Below are 12081 nucleotides of genomic sequence, written 5' to 3' on the forward strand. Positions count from 1 at the left end.
TTGTTAAATGATAGTTATACTTGGGAAATTACACGCTTTTACATCAAACGAGCATACAAAACAGTTAAGCCTTGGTAGAGGGCTACTTTAACATAAAATATAGGTTTTTCTGAGAGATTCAAACTTTTACAAACACTTACATACATTTACAACTCATACTTGCGACAGGTTCAAACGTTTTGATAACAAACCTCGACACTAAAATACTTATGAATTCACCAGCTTAATGCTGATAAACTCTTTCAAAATAACTTGTATTCTCAGGTCATCAGTAGACAGGTACCGATGCTAGCTTTTGAGAAGATGGAGCGCATTCAAGACTCATCATACTATTTTGATTTACATTATATTTTTGGTGTCTAAAACTGTACAGAACACGCTTGTATTAAAATGTTATATTTAATGCAATGGATGATGTTGTTTGCTTATTTACATTTAATGTGTTGTGATACTTTACATGACGTCCTCCGCCCCAGAACGTTTCCGCCATTCTTGGTTTTGGGGTGTGACAACTTTCGAGCTAAAGGGCCATATTCTCGCTCAACTCAAGGAGATTCCTTTTTACGGGAAAGATCACGAAGACGCCTATAAGCACTTGGATGAAGTAAATTATGTGGCTGATTACTTCAATGTACCAAATGTGCCTCGCGAGATCCAGCTTCTTCGCATGCTTCCTGTCACATTTAAAGGAGCTGCAAAAGATTGGTTAAAGTCACTTCCTCCCGGATCGGTCACCACATGGGCCAAGATGAAAGAAGTGTTCATAGACCATTTCTGCCCGCCTTCCAAGATAGCCAAGCTAAAGAAAGCTATTGCCAACTTTGAGCAACAACCCAGAGAATCTCTTTATGAAGCTTGGGAAAGGTACAAGAGCCTACTTAGAAATTGCCCACACCATGACCTTAATAGTCAACAAGAGGTCTCCAATTTTTATGATGGAGTTAATCTCACCACAAGGCAACTGGTCAATTCACAAGGCCCGCTCACCAGAAAACCGCCTCCGGAAATCAAGGAGTTAATTGAAGAATTCTCTAAGCATTCTAGAGAATACCACAATCCGAGGAATGAAGTAAGTCGGGGAGCAGTGAACTCAGTGAATGATAGCATGGCGGCGGTAATAGCTAAGCTCGATAGCCTAGCTCGAAGAATGACAAAAATGTATCAAACAATCCATGCTATTAGGGTAGGATGCGAAAATTGTGGCGGGCCCAGCTCACCAAGGATTGTGAACGAGACGAAAACGGAAATAAAAAGGCTCAAGTGTTTTACTCTAGTGGCGATAGATACGATGATGATTGGAGGAAACCGAAGAAGGAATGGCTCCCATACGAAGAATATAAAAAGGCTAAGGAGGAGAAATACAAACAGAAGGAGAGGGGATTCTATCAAAACGAAGAGTCGGTGATGGAAAAGAAGGCCAATTTAGAAGATATGCTCACAAGATTCATAACCGCGTCCGAGAAAAGACACAATGATCACGATGTAGCAATGCAAGATACCAGAAATATGTTGAGGAATCAGCAAGCATCCATTCTCAACATTGAGAAACAGCTGGGATAGCTTGCACATCAAGTGAATGAAAGAAGACCAGGCCAACTTCCGAGTAACACCGAACCCAATCCAAGAATGGAGAATGTAAGAGTAATAACCTCCAGCAGTGAAGGAAGATTTACAGAAGCACTGAGAATCTCCAATAAGAAGGTGGAAAAGGTAGAAGAATCGGACCCAGCAAAACCCGACTCGACTCGCCGAGTCACTCCATTGGACTCGACGAGTCCATGTGCAAATGATAAACCTGTCAGTTCTTTGAAGCCTTATAATCCTCCGCTGCCATACCCAATCAAAGCCATGCCTGCAGAAAAAGTAGAAGCATACAGAACCTTTATGAAACATGTTAACGCTCTACAAGTTAATGTGCCATTTGTGGAAACAATACTCCAAACACCTAAATACTTCAACTTGCTTAAGGGCCTTTTTGCTGCTAGGAAAGATTTGGCTGAAGTCGCTGACATATTGATGAGTGAGCTACCTGAAAAGAAGGGTGATCCAGGAACTATTGTGATTCCATGCCAATTTGGTAATGAAGTTTTCACCCGAGCATTAGTTGACTCGGGGGCAAGCATCAATATGATGCCTTTTTCATTCTTTAAGAAGTTGAATTTACCAGAACCAAGGCCGGTAAATATGAAGATCCATTTGGCGGACAAGACGATAATTCGTCCACAAGGTGTTTGTGAGGATCTCCTTATAAAAATTGACAAGTTTATTTTTCCAGTAGACTTCGTGGTAGTTGATATGGAAGAAGACCCTGCAATTTCAATTATTTTGGGGAGATCATTCTTGAACACTGCGTGTGCTTTAATTGATATATGTGAGTCTACATTGACATTAAGGGTGGGTGATGAGTCGGTAATGTTTAAAGTTATTCCAGAAGCCAAGCAAGAAGAGGAAAAGAATGAAGAAATCTCAATGATCCAATTGGATGATGAGATATTAGAAAAAGAGCTTGCACGTTTGCTAAAAGAAGATCCAAGCAAGTTTTTGATACACTAGGAAGAAGATGGAGATGTTAACAAGGACTTGGAGGAGTTAGAAAAGCTACTGGAAGGAGCCAACTCAGAAAACACCCAAGAATTGATGGAACTCGCTCAGACTCGCCGAGTCACTTTAATGGGCTCGACGAGTCCAGTCGACTTTGGCAAGGACTTAGCCGACTTAGATCTGTTTGTTACTTGTTCTTCACATACCTTGGATTTCGATATTATACATGATTCTTTAGAAGAAAAAATAGTAGAAGGAGGAATGGGAATGAAAGTTCAATACGCCAATGTAGCATGTCTTGATACGATTTCGTTTGAAGAAGGGTTGAGCACAGGCAAGGATGAAGAGACAAAGAAAAGGAGGGTGGAAGCTGATCAACCATTCACTACTAAACCTAAAGCACGAACCATCACGAAATATGAAGTAATTAAATTTAAAGAGAAGAAGGTGCAAAAGAAGGCGAAAAAGAATGGGGTAACAAAGAAAAGGAGGAAATGGGAAGCCCAAGCAGCTGTGGATGATGCTGTGAAAAAGAAAAGAGAGGAATTAAAAAGGGCTTATAAAAAGAAGATTCACGCTTACAAGACAAAGTACAAACCACAAAAGATAAGGTGTGAATTCCCGATGCTAGAAGATGACGAGACGTAGACGGGAAGGAGTCCAGCTAACGACTCCTTAAAAATAAGCGCTTGGCGGGAGGCAACCCGTTATTTAGAGTTTGCTTTCTTTCACGTTTTCTTTTAATTGCATTTTTTTTCGTTTTTAGAATTTTAATCTTCCAATTCATCGGATATGTTTGCTTGAGAGTGCGTATGGACTAAGTGTGGGGTGAAAAAAGTGTTCTTTTCTAAAGAAATTACAAAAAAAAGTGTTAACAAAATTTGGATTTTTGCAAAAGACTCGCCGAGTCTAACCATAACTCGATGAGTCAGTACAGATTTCGGAAAATATCATGCATCGCGACCAGACTCGCCGAGTCTGGCCCCGACTCGACGAGTCGGTATTATTCACAGAAAAAAATAATAATAATAACATTTATTTTTACATCTGGTTTAACCCTAATGAATCAGTTTCTTTTCACACACACTCGCCGTGCGCCTCTCTCTCAACTCTCTCCCAAGCATTCATCTTTTTCCTTCAATTATTCTTCAAATATTTCAAGTATCATCTCAAAAGGTAATGAATTTCTTCTTGTTTTCTGTCAAGAACATGATTATAAGGCTGTATATGATGGACATTGCAAGAAAAAACCCGATTTTGGAAGAATAGTAAATTCTAGGGTTTTGATTTTTCATGGAATATGATGTTTTACTTGATTATTTGTGCTAAATACCTTATATACATGTGTCTAGACAAAACCCTTGAAGTGATCTGCAGGTTTCATGGCCCAATTTCAGTATACTCGCCGACTGACTCGTATAGTTCATGCGACTCGCCGAGTCATACATGGACTCGACGAGTCGAGTCGTGGAAACCTGTGCATGACTGTTTTTTAATTATGATCTATGTTTCTGGGTTTTTGTATCTTTGTTTTGCAGAAGTATGTTTAGCAGGAGGCAAAGTTCAAGTGCAAACCAAGAAGATTTTCCTTGGTTAAACTTTCCACGAATCAAGTCCGCTTCAACAATGCAGAAGTGGAAGAAGAATTTAGCTGACATACGGAAAAAAGAAGTGTACGTGCCTAACAAGATAGATTGGGAGTGGTTACAAAGTGTGCGGTATGAAGAGGAGTTAGCTCCTTATCTTTTGAAGGAGTTTACCCATGGAGGCGAGACAATGATTTGTGACGGGTGGAGCCGGGTCTTTCGGATTCAAAATCCGGTGTACTTGGAACTATGTTTAGAGTTTTTCTCCACGGTGTCTTTCATGGGGGGAGTGAATTTTTATCACCCAACAAGTTTTGGTTTTTGCCTTGGGGGTGAACTTCATCACTATTCGGTGACCGATCTTGCTTGTCTATTGGGGATATATGACCAGCCCTTGGTTTCGACACCTATCTTTCGGGCCTTCTTGGAGCAAACTCATATGGTGTTTCCCGAAGGAGTAACTAGCACGGGTTGGTGGAACACAACTGGAAACAAGGTTTATATTCCAAAGTCAGCACAAGAAAGGAGCATTAGATCACCTACCCACCGCCTTATACATCGTCTCATTTCTTCCACCATTAATCAAAGAAAGGATGATGACAAGGTTTCTAACCTTGATGTCTTCTATCTATGGAGTATTATTACACCCGGTATCTTCTGCAACATTCCATGGTATTTGGCTTCGTATCTCGCGGAGGGTGCGGTCAAGGATCGCAAAACTTCCCGTATTAATGGTGGTATGTTTGTCACCCGGTTAGCCAATTCATTTGGGTTGATGAACTGTGGTGCATGGAATTTTATGACGATGATTCCTACACCTCCATTCAATCTAATTCTTTTCCGGCGAGCAAGAATCATTGAAGACTATGGTGGTGGTCATTATGCTATCCCGCATGATGACCCCGTTGTTGGTCCCGAAGAACCGGGAAGGAGGGTTAGATCAAGACGGGAACGGGATGTGTAGGACGAGCTGCCGGTGATTCCGGTTGAAAATGAAGAAGTACCAATGGATTGGTACAATGTGGAGATGAGGTGGCTACAAGATCAAATGGCGCGTGTGATCAACTTCAGCAATCAATCCCACATCCGATTATTCGACCACTTCAACATCCCACATATTGATTGTGGCAATTATCCATTTATTCCGTCATAGGATGAGCTGATTAGTGCGAGAAGAAGTGGTGCAGGAGGAAGTGGAGTAGCCACGGATGATGATGAGGAGGAAGATTGATTTATTTGTGTTTTAATCAAACAATTTTCATTTTCTGTTTTTATTTTTATTTGGTGTGTATGAATTGTTAAAACTTTATTTTGTTTAATGATTGTTTGCATTAGTCATTTTTCAGGATTGGATTAGGAATGCTTGCTTAGGAAGGGTTTAAAGTCATAGCGAACGGGTGTTATAACGAGTGAAAGAGAGTTAAGGAAGCGAAGCGTTAAAGTCAAAGTGTCAAGTCCGGTCCCTAGGGATCTGAGAAATTGAGTCTAGAAGTGAGGAGTTAGAAGAGTTCTTAGAGGCTGACACAGTTGCAAAATACCATGTTTTTTTCGTCCAGTGGCCTACTCGTCGAGTGCACTTAACTGACTCGACGAGTCGCCTTGTATTTCCACACATTCTGAGATGGCCGCGCTGGTACTCGACGAGTCCTATATATGACTCGACGAGTCCATCATTTTTATACCAATGGACTGCTGATTTGATGCTGCTAAGTGTACCACTTGATCACTTATTCTTCCATATCAATTCTTGAAGACTTTGCACTGTTTTACCTGCATATTTGGAGCTGCCACATGAGATTTTGATGCCCAAGTCATGGATGCGTTGTTTTCATGGCTAAAGTCAATTGAAATAGGAGCTTGAAAGAAGAGTGTCAACCTATTGACTGCTACCCCAGGGGAGTTTGTTCCAATTCTCTCTATATTTGCATTTTTATTTTGCATAATATGCAATGAGGGCATTGCATAAAATAAGTGTGGGGTAGGGTGTTAGTCACATATTAGAAAATTTAGAATCTTAATTTAAGCTAATTTTTTTAAAAAAATTGTTGCATACCAAAAATATGACTTAGGGATTTAATTTAGGAAATTTTGGTAAACAAAATTAGGATTCCATGTTAGAATTGTATTTGATGATTGCATGAAAACCCAAATGTTTAGTTGAGCTTATACACGTTCTAGTGCATTTGTGGCTTCCTTATTCCAGTGAAATCATGAGACAAAAACACGACCATGCTCAGCCTGAGGGATGCAAGACGTTTAGCAGCCTAAACCTGAAATGTATCCAGGAAAATTTTTATCGTTAGCCAATAAAGGTTGAGATTGAGCGCCCCTGCTTAAGCATGTAGGGATTTGAGTGAAAAAAGTGAGGAATACATGTAAAGAAAAGAGAGAATTACTAGAAAAGTTGTAAGAATTTTGGAGCAAATAAAGTGAAGATCTAAAGATCAAAATTCCAAGAAATCCAAAAAGTTGAAGATACCAAAAATAAACAATAAGGTGGTGAATTCAAAGAGATCAAAGATCAAATTATCAAGGAAGTGAAGAATTCAAAGAGCTCCATAGTGGTATCGAAAAGTTGTAATTATATATTATGTATGCTTGGGTTGCTCAATTAAAAATACCTTGAGGGTAAGAGGTTTTCTGAGGATGGATTCGGAGGGTTGCATAAAATGAGCATAGTTAGGGGTGAGTGGGCGAATGTTTATGAGGATTGTGAGTATTTGGAGTATGGGGGTCCTTAGGAAAGATTTTAGACACAAATGCATGCGTTGCGGTCTTGGCATAATGGCTGGGTTAGATTGGAGTTGTCATACATAATTCTAATGTCTTAAAATTCAGTTTTGCTTGGGGGCAAGCAAAAGTCAAGTGTGGGGTATTTTTATATGTGCATATTTAGTTTGTATTAAGTATAGATTTTTATTCATTTATTAGCTAAATTATTGCATTTCATGGACAAAAGGTAATTAAAAGTGTTTAAATTGTATTTTCAGTCCAAAAATGAAGCTCGGAAGCAAAAGGAAGCAGGAGAGGCGGTTAGGAGCTCGGGAATTGGATAAAGAAGAAAAACACCAAAAAGAACATCTACTCGGCGAGTCCAAGTGAGGATAATGACTCGGGAACCCAGATGCTTATCGCATACGAATATTGTGAGATAGACTCGACGAGTCGCCACCTGACTCGACGAGTCGATACTCAAATATATATATAACTTCTCAGATCGAGGGAAAAAACTTCTGGGATAATTCTGGAGTAATTAGCTGCGATTCAGAGGCTAGAGAAACCCTAGAAGACGAAGATAGAAGCTACAATTCAATCCCGAAGGAGATTTGAGGCAAAATCCATCATTATACTTAATCTTTTGTTTTCCATTATGGTTAGACAATTAGAATTCGTTTTTGTGCTGTTATTTACTTCAATCATGAGCTAAAACTCTTAAACTTCTGTTTGGGGATACAAAATTGAGACTATGGTTTGATTATTGGTAGGATTAATTCAATGTTGGTGATTTATTTGTTATTTTAGCTTGCTAAAGAACCTTGTGTGTGAATGATAATTGATTTTCTGTTAATAGGAAGATAATTAAATAGCATGAACATCGTTTGATTATCAACCTCATATATCTTGTGACTACTTTGCTATATGTCTAGGATTAATGAACATGAAACTAGGATTAATAAGAAAATTAAGTAAACTTATGTGCAAGCTTGTGTGATGACCATCAACAAGAAGTTAATTAAAACCAAATTGCTTAACTATTGTGAGTCTAAAGTAATCCGAATAATTAATCTAGTGAACTAAATTGAATTAGACAACTGATCACTGTTTAAGTTAGTTTATTTGCTAAGTATTAGTGTAGTGAACGCGAACCTAATCACTTGAATCGGTAACCAACAAAAGAATTAATCCATTGCACTATTACCTTGAAATCAACCATAGGATCAATTGAGTTGAACTAAACAGAAGTTCCTTCGCATTATTGAATCTAGTTAATTCTCTGTTTTTCTAGTTTTTAGATTAAGTAATAGTTAGTAAGTTTCTAGTCTTGTAAAACTAGAGAAAACCATCTACTTATTAATTAATTTAGATAGAATTAGTTTTTATTTTTAATTTTCCGTTCCCTGTGTTCGATACCCTACTTGCTTAAACTATTCCACAATTGATAGGTACACTTCCTTCGTGTGTTTATTTTACAACTAAAAGTAGGATTAAAACTAAGTGAGTTTACGCACATCAGTCATTTACCAAGCACTTCCATAGTTCGGTGACATGAAAGGTGTTGTGGATTTGACTAAGCTCGACTGGCAAATCCAGCCAATACGCAACCTTCCCTACTTAGTCTATATTGCTGAAAGGCTTGATATACCTGTTCCCTGTATTCTGAAGTGGATGACACCTTTCCAAGGTGACACCTTCAGAAGGACCATATCCCCGACCTGGAACTTGAGGTTCGATCGATGTCTGTTGATTTAAGTATGCTGCTGACTCTAGGCCGCTTGGAGTCTACTTCAGAGCTGCTGGATCCCCTCTGTCTTCTCGAGTACCACTTCGGTACTCCCCATGACCCTCTACCCAACCTCACCCTAGCATATCGGGGTTTTGTACTTCCTCCCATAAAGCATTGCAAAGGGAGGATGGTCGATGCTGGCGTGGTAGCTATTATTGTTGGAAAACTCTGCCAGAGGAAGGTAGGTATCCCATCGATCACCAAAGCCTAAGACACACGCCCATAGCATATCATCCAAATTATGGATGGTCCGCTCACTCTGACCATCCGTCTGCGGGTGAAAAGTCGTGCTAAAGTGAAAACGAGTACCCAACTCATCATGTAATTTTTTCCAGAATTTGGAAGTAAACTGTACATCTCGATCCGAAATCACTGAAACTGGCACCCTGTACCGAGCTACTACCTCCTTGATGTAGATGTCGACCAACTTCTCGAACAAAATGCTCTCCAGGATCGGAATGAAATGGGCACTCTTGGTCAACCGATCCACAATGACCTAAATCGAATACACTCCCCATGCGGTCTTGGGGAGCTTTGTGATGAAATCCATAGTAATGTCCTCCCATTTCCATATGGGGATATCCAACGATCGCGTCTTGTCGTGTGTTCTTTAGTGCTCAACCTTGACTTTCCTGCAGGTCAAGCATCACTCCACGTACCAAGCTATGTCCAGGTTCATGCAGGGCCACTAATAATCAGGGAAAAGATCCTTATACATCTTCATCGCCCCGAGATGGATGGAGAACCTCGACTTGTGGACCTCATCCATCAGTACCTGGCGTACCCCACCTAAGTAAGTGTCACACCCTAAAACCGGAATGGCGGAAACGTTCTGGGGTGGATGACGTCATGTCAAGTATCACAACATATGCAGTATAGTAATCATAGTACAACAATCATTGCATTAAAGGTAATAGTTTTACATCGGTTTACATTACATAGAAACATCAAAGTAATACAAGTAATGATATAGGTGCAGTTTAGTACTAAACTGTCTTCACCAAAAGCTCTCGGGATGTACCTGTCTATTGCTGACCTGAGAATACAAGTTATTTGAAAGCGATTATCCACATTTTTACAAATGCTGGTGAGTTCATAAGTATTTAGTGTCATTTTATCCAAATAACTTTATATAAATAGTAGTTTTAGAGTATACAATGAATTAGAGTCCTTTCCAGAAAATCCTATATTTTCTAATTTAAAAGCAGTCTTCTACCAAGACTGGACATAATTATGTTGTAAAAAGTAATTTTTCCCTTAACACTATCATTATCAAAATATGGTATTGATTTTTAAGAAAGTAGGAGAATGTCAAGGAAAATAACATATGCCTCAGCAGTGAAGACTGCTGACTAAGGCAAAAGAAATCATAGACTCCAGGAGAGTATCGAATGAACGACACGCCTGACTTAGTCTAACGAGAGAAGACACGGACCCCAGACAATATCAAATGAATGATACGTCTAGCAAGGTCTAAAAACAGTGAATACAGTGTTAATTCCCGTTACGTTAAGGCCATGAATTATAAGGTAACCCCTAGATACTCGTAACCATACTGATAGACACTACAGAACTTGACGCCCTGCAAGCATCGGAAATAATGTGACATCTGTCACCCTTTGGCTTGGTAGGCTGTGGACTGTAGCTAGCAGTCAAGGTGCGGGGGTGTCAATCCCGTATAGATCTATACACATAATACCCACTCTCCCTACAGAGGACTCTAGTTACCAACTAGACAACGGAGAAGGCCGTGTCCTGAAGATGCATCTCGTATAGTGAGATCTGATGTAAAATACTGGACAAGTGATAGAGACTCACAACTGAACTGACTGATGTAAACCTATATGTTTATGATTGTATACATAATGTATAACTAATGATCAAACAACCAACGGACGGATATCCGATCCCACCAGACCACATCTCAACGAAGAAAAGGAAATATGGCGAAGTAGCCTTCCTAAGTCCTTTAAACATTATTTATATAACTATACGAGCACAGGCATAAATTTAATTAAGTAGAAGCATTAACAAGCTAGAAGTATTTCATGAAGTAGAAGAGTTTCTCAAAGTAGAAGTGCTAATAAGGTATAAGCGTTTACGAAGTAGTAGCATTAATAAAGTAGGAGTGGTTTGTGAAGTAGTAGCATTAATAAAGTAGGAGTGTTAATGAGTGGAAACGTATCGTGAAGTAGAAACGTTAACAAGTAGAATCGTATCGTGAAGTGGAAGTATTAACAAGTAGAAGCATATCGTGAAGTAGAAGCGTTAACAAGTAAAAGCGTGTTACGAATTAAAAGTGTATCACGAAGTAAAAGCGTTAACAAAGTAGTAGTGTTTAACTAAGTAGGAGCATTAATTAGGTAGAAGTATAACGAAGCAGTAGTATCTAACAAAGTAGGAGTATAAACATGTGGACGAAAACTTTCACGGCAACTTTGGAAAACCATTACATTTAAGAAAATCACGACCTGGTATTCTTTTGTAAAATAAGTTTGAAAACCTTTAGAAATCCTTTCATAAAAAAGTTTTAAATGAAGTTGTGATAAAGCATTATAGGTAAAGAAATCCTTTGTTTAAAATACTGTTGTCACTGAATCTGAAATAAAACATACAGCGCGAGAGTCAATTTGAGAAAAGCTTTGAACAAGTAAAGACGTTTTAGAAAACCATTTACAATATCATACTTGGTAAAACACTTAACAGTGTAATGAATCCTTGTGCATGCGGGTTATCAATCACATGTGATTGATATAATAACTAGCATGTTTAAGTTGTATTTAAAAGCATGTAAAAACATTTAAAAGGTTAATTCAGGGGTATGAACTCACCTATTGAAAGTGGATCGAACGAAGGTGCCGGTTGGGTCACTACTAGAAAAATAGCCTTTTACAACGCTCATTGCACGTCGTAAAAGGCTCAGACGACGCGCAAATGCGCGTCAAGGAAGGACCTGTCATAAAGAGAGACGACGCGCTTTTTCACGTCGTCTATAGATGACGCGCATTTACGACGCTCATTTACGACGCACAATTACGACGCGCGTTTACGACACGCAATGCGTATCAAGGAAGGCCCTGTCATAAAGGAAGACGACACGCATTCGCGTGTCGTAACCTTACGACGCGCGTGTTAATGACACGCAATGCGTATCAAGAAAGCCCCTGTCAAGAAAGGCCATGTCATAAATGAAGATGACACACATTTTTGCGTATCGTAAATTTAAATATTTAAAAAAATATATATTTATATATTTATTAATTTTTAAATTAAATTTACATTTAATGTGTCATAATAGAAATAAAATACCATATACAAAAAAATACAATCCATTGAATAAACTTTAATGTCATACAATTCTAATTCTTACAATATATAAATTTGCATTCATCTAATCTACTCTATGTTTCATACTAACAATTGAAATGAAGAATACAACACTTGCATTTT

At 38.8% G+C, this 12081-nt stretch overlaps 1 non-coding gene across 1 annotated transcript; it reads right to left on the reverse strand.

Annotated features, from left to right (window-relative positions):
• Positions 1–796: 796 nt before the first annotated feature.
• On the reverse strand, positions 797–903 carry LOC145038003 (small nucleolar RNA R71). The gene has a single exon (XR_013679107.1). It is a non-coding gene; the product is annotated as a small nucleolar RNA R71 (small nucleolar RNA).
• Positions 904–12081: the final 11178 nt, after the last annotated feature.

Source organism: Lactuca saligna, chromosome 3 (genome assembly GCF_052625555.1).
Source record: "Lactuca saligna cultivar CGN05327 chromosome 3, ASM5262555v1, whole genome shotgun sequence".
Classification (NCBI taxonomy): domain Eukaryota; kingdom Viridiplantae; phylum Streptophyta; class Magnoliopsida; order Asterales; family Asteraceae; genus Lactuca; species Lactuca saligna.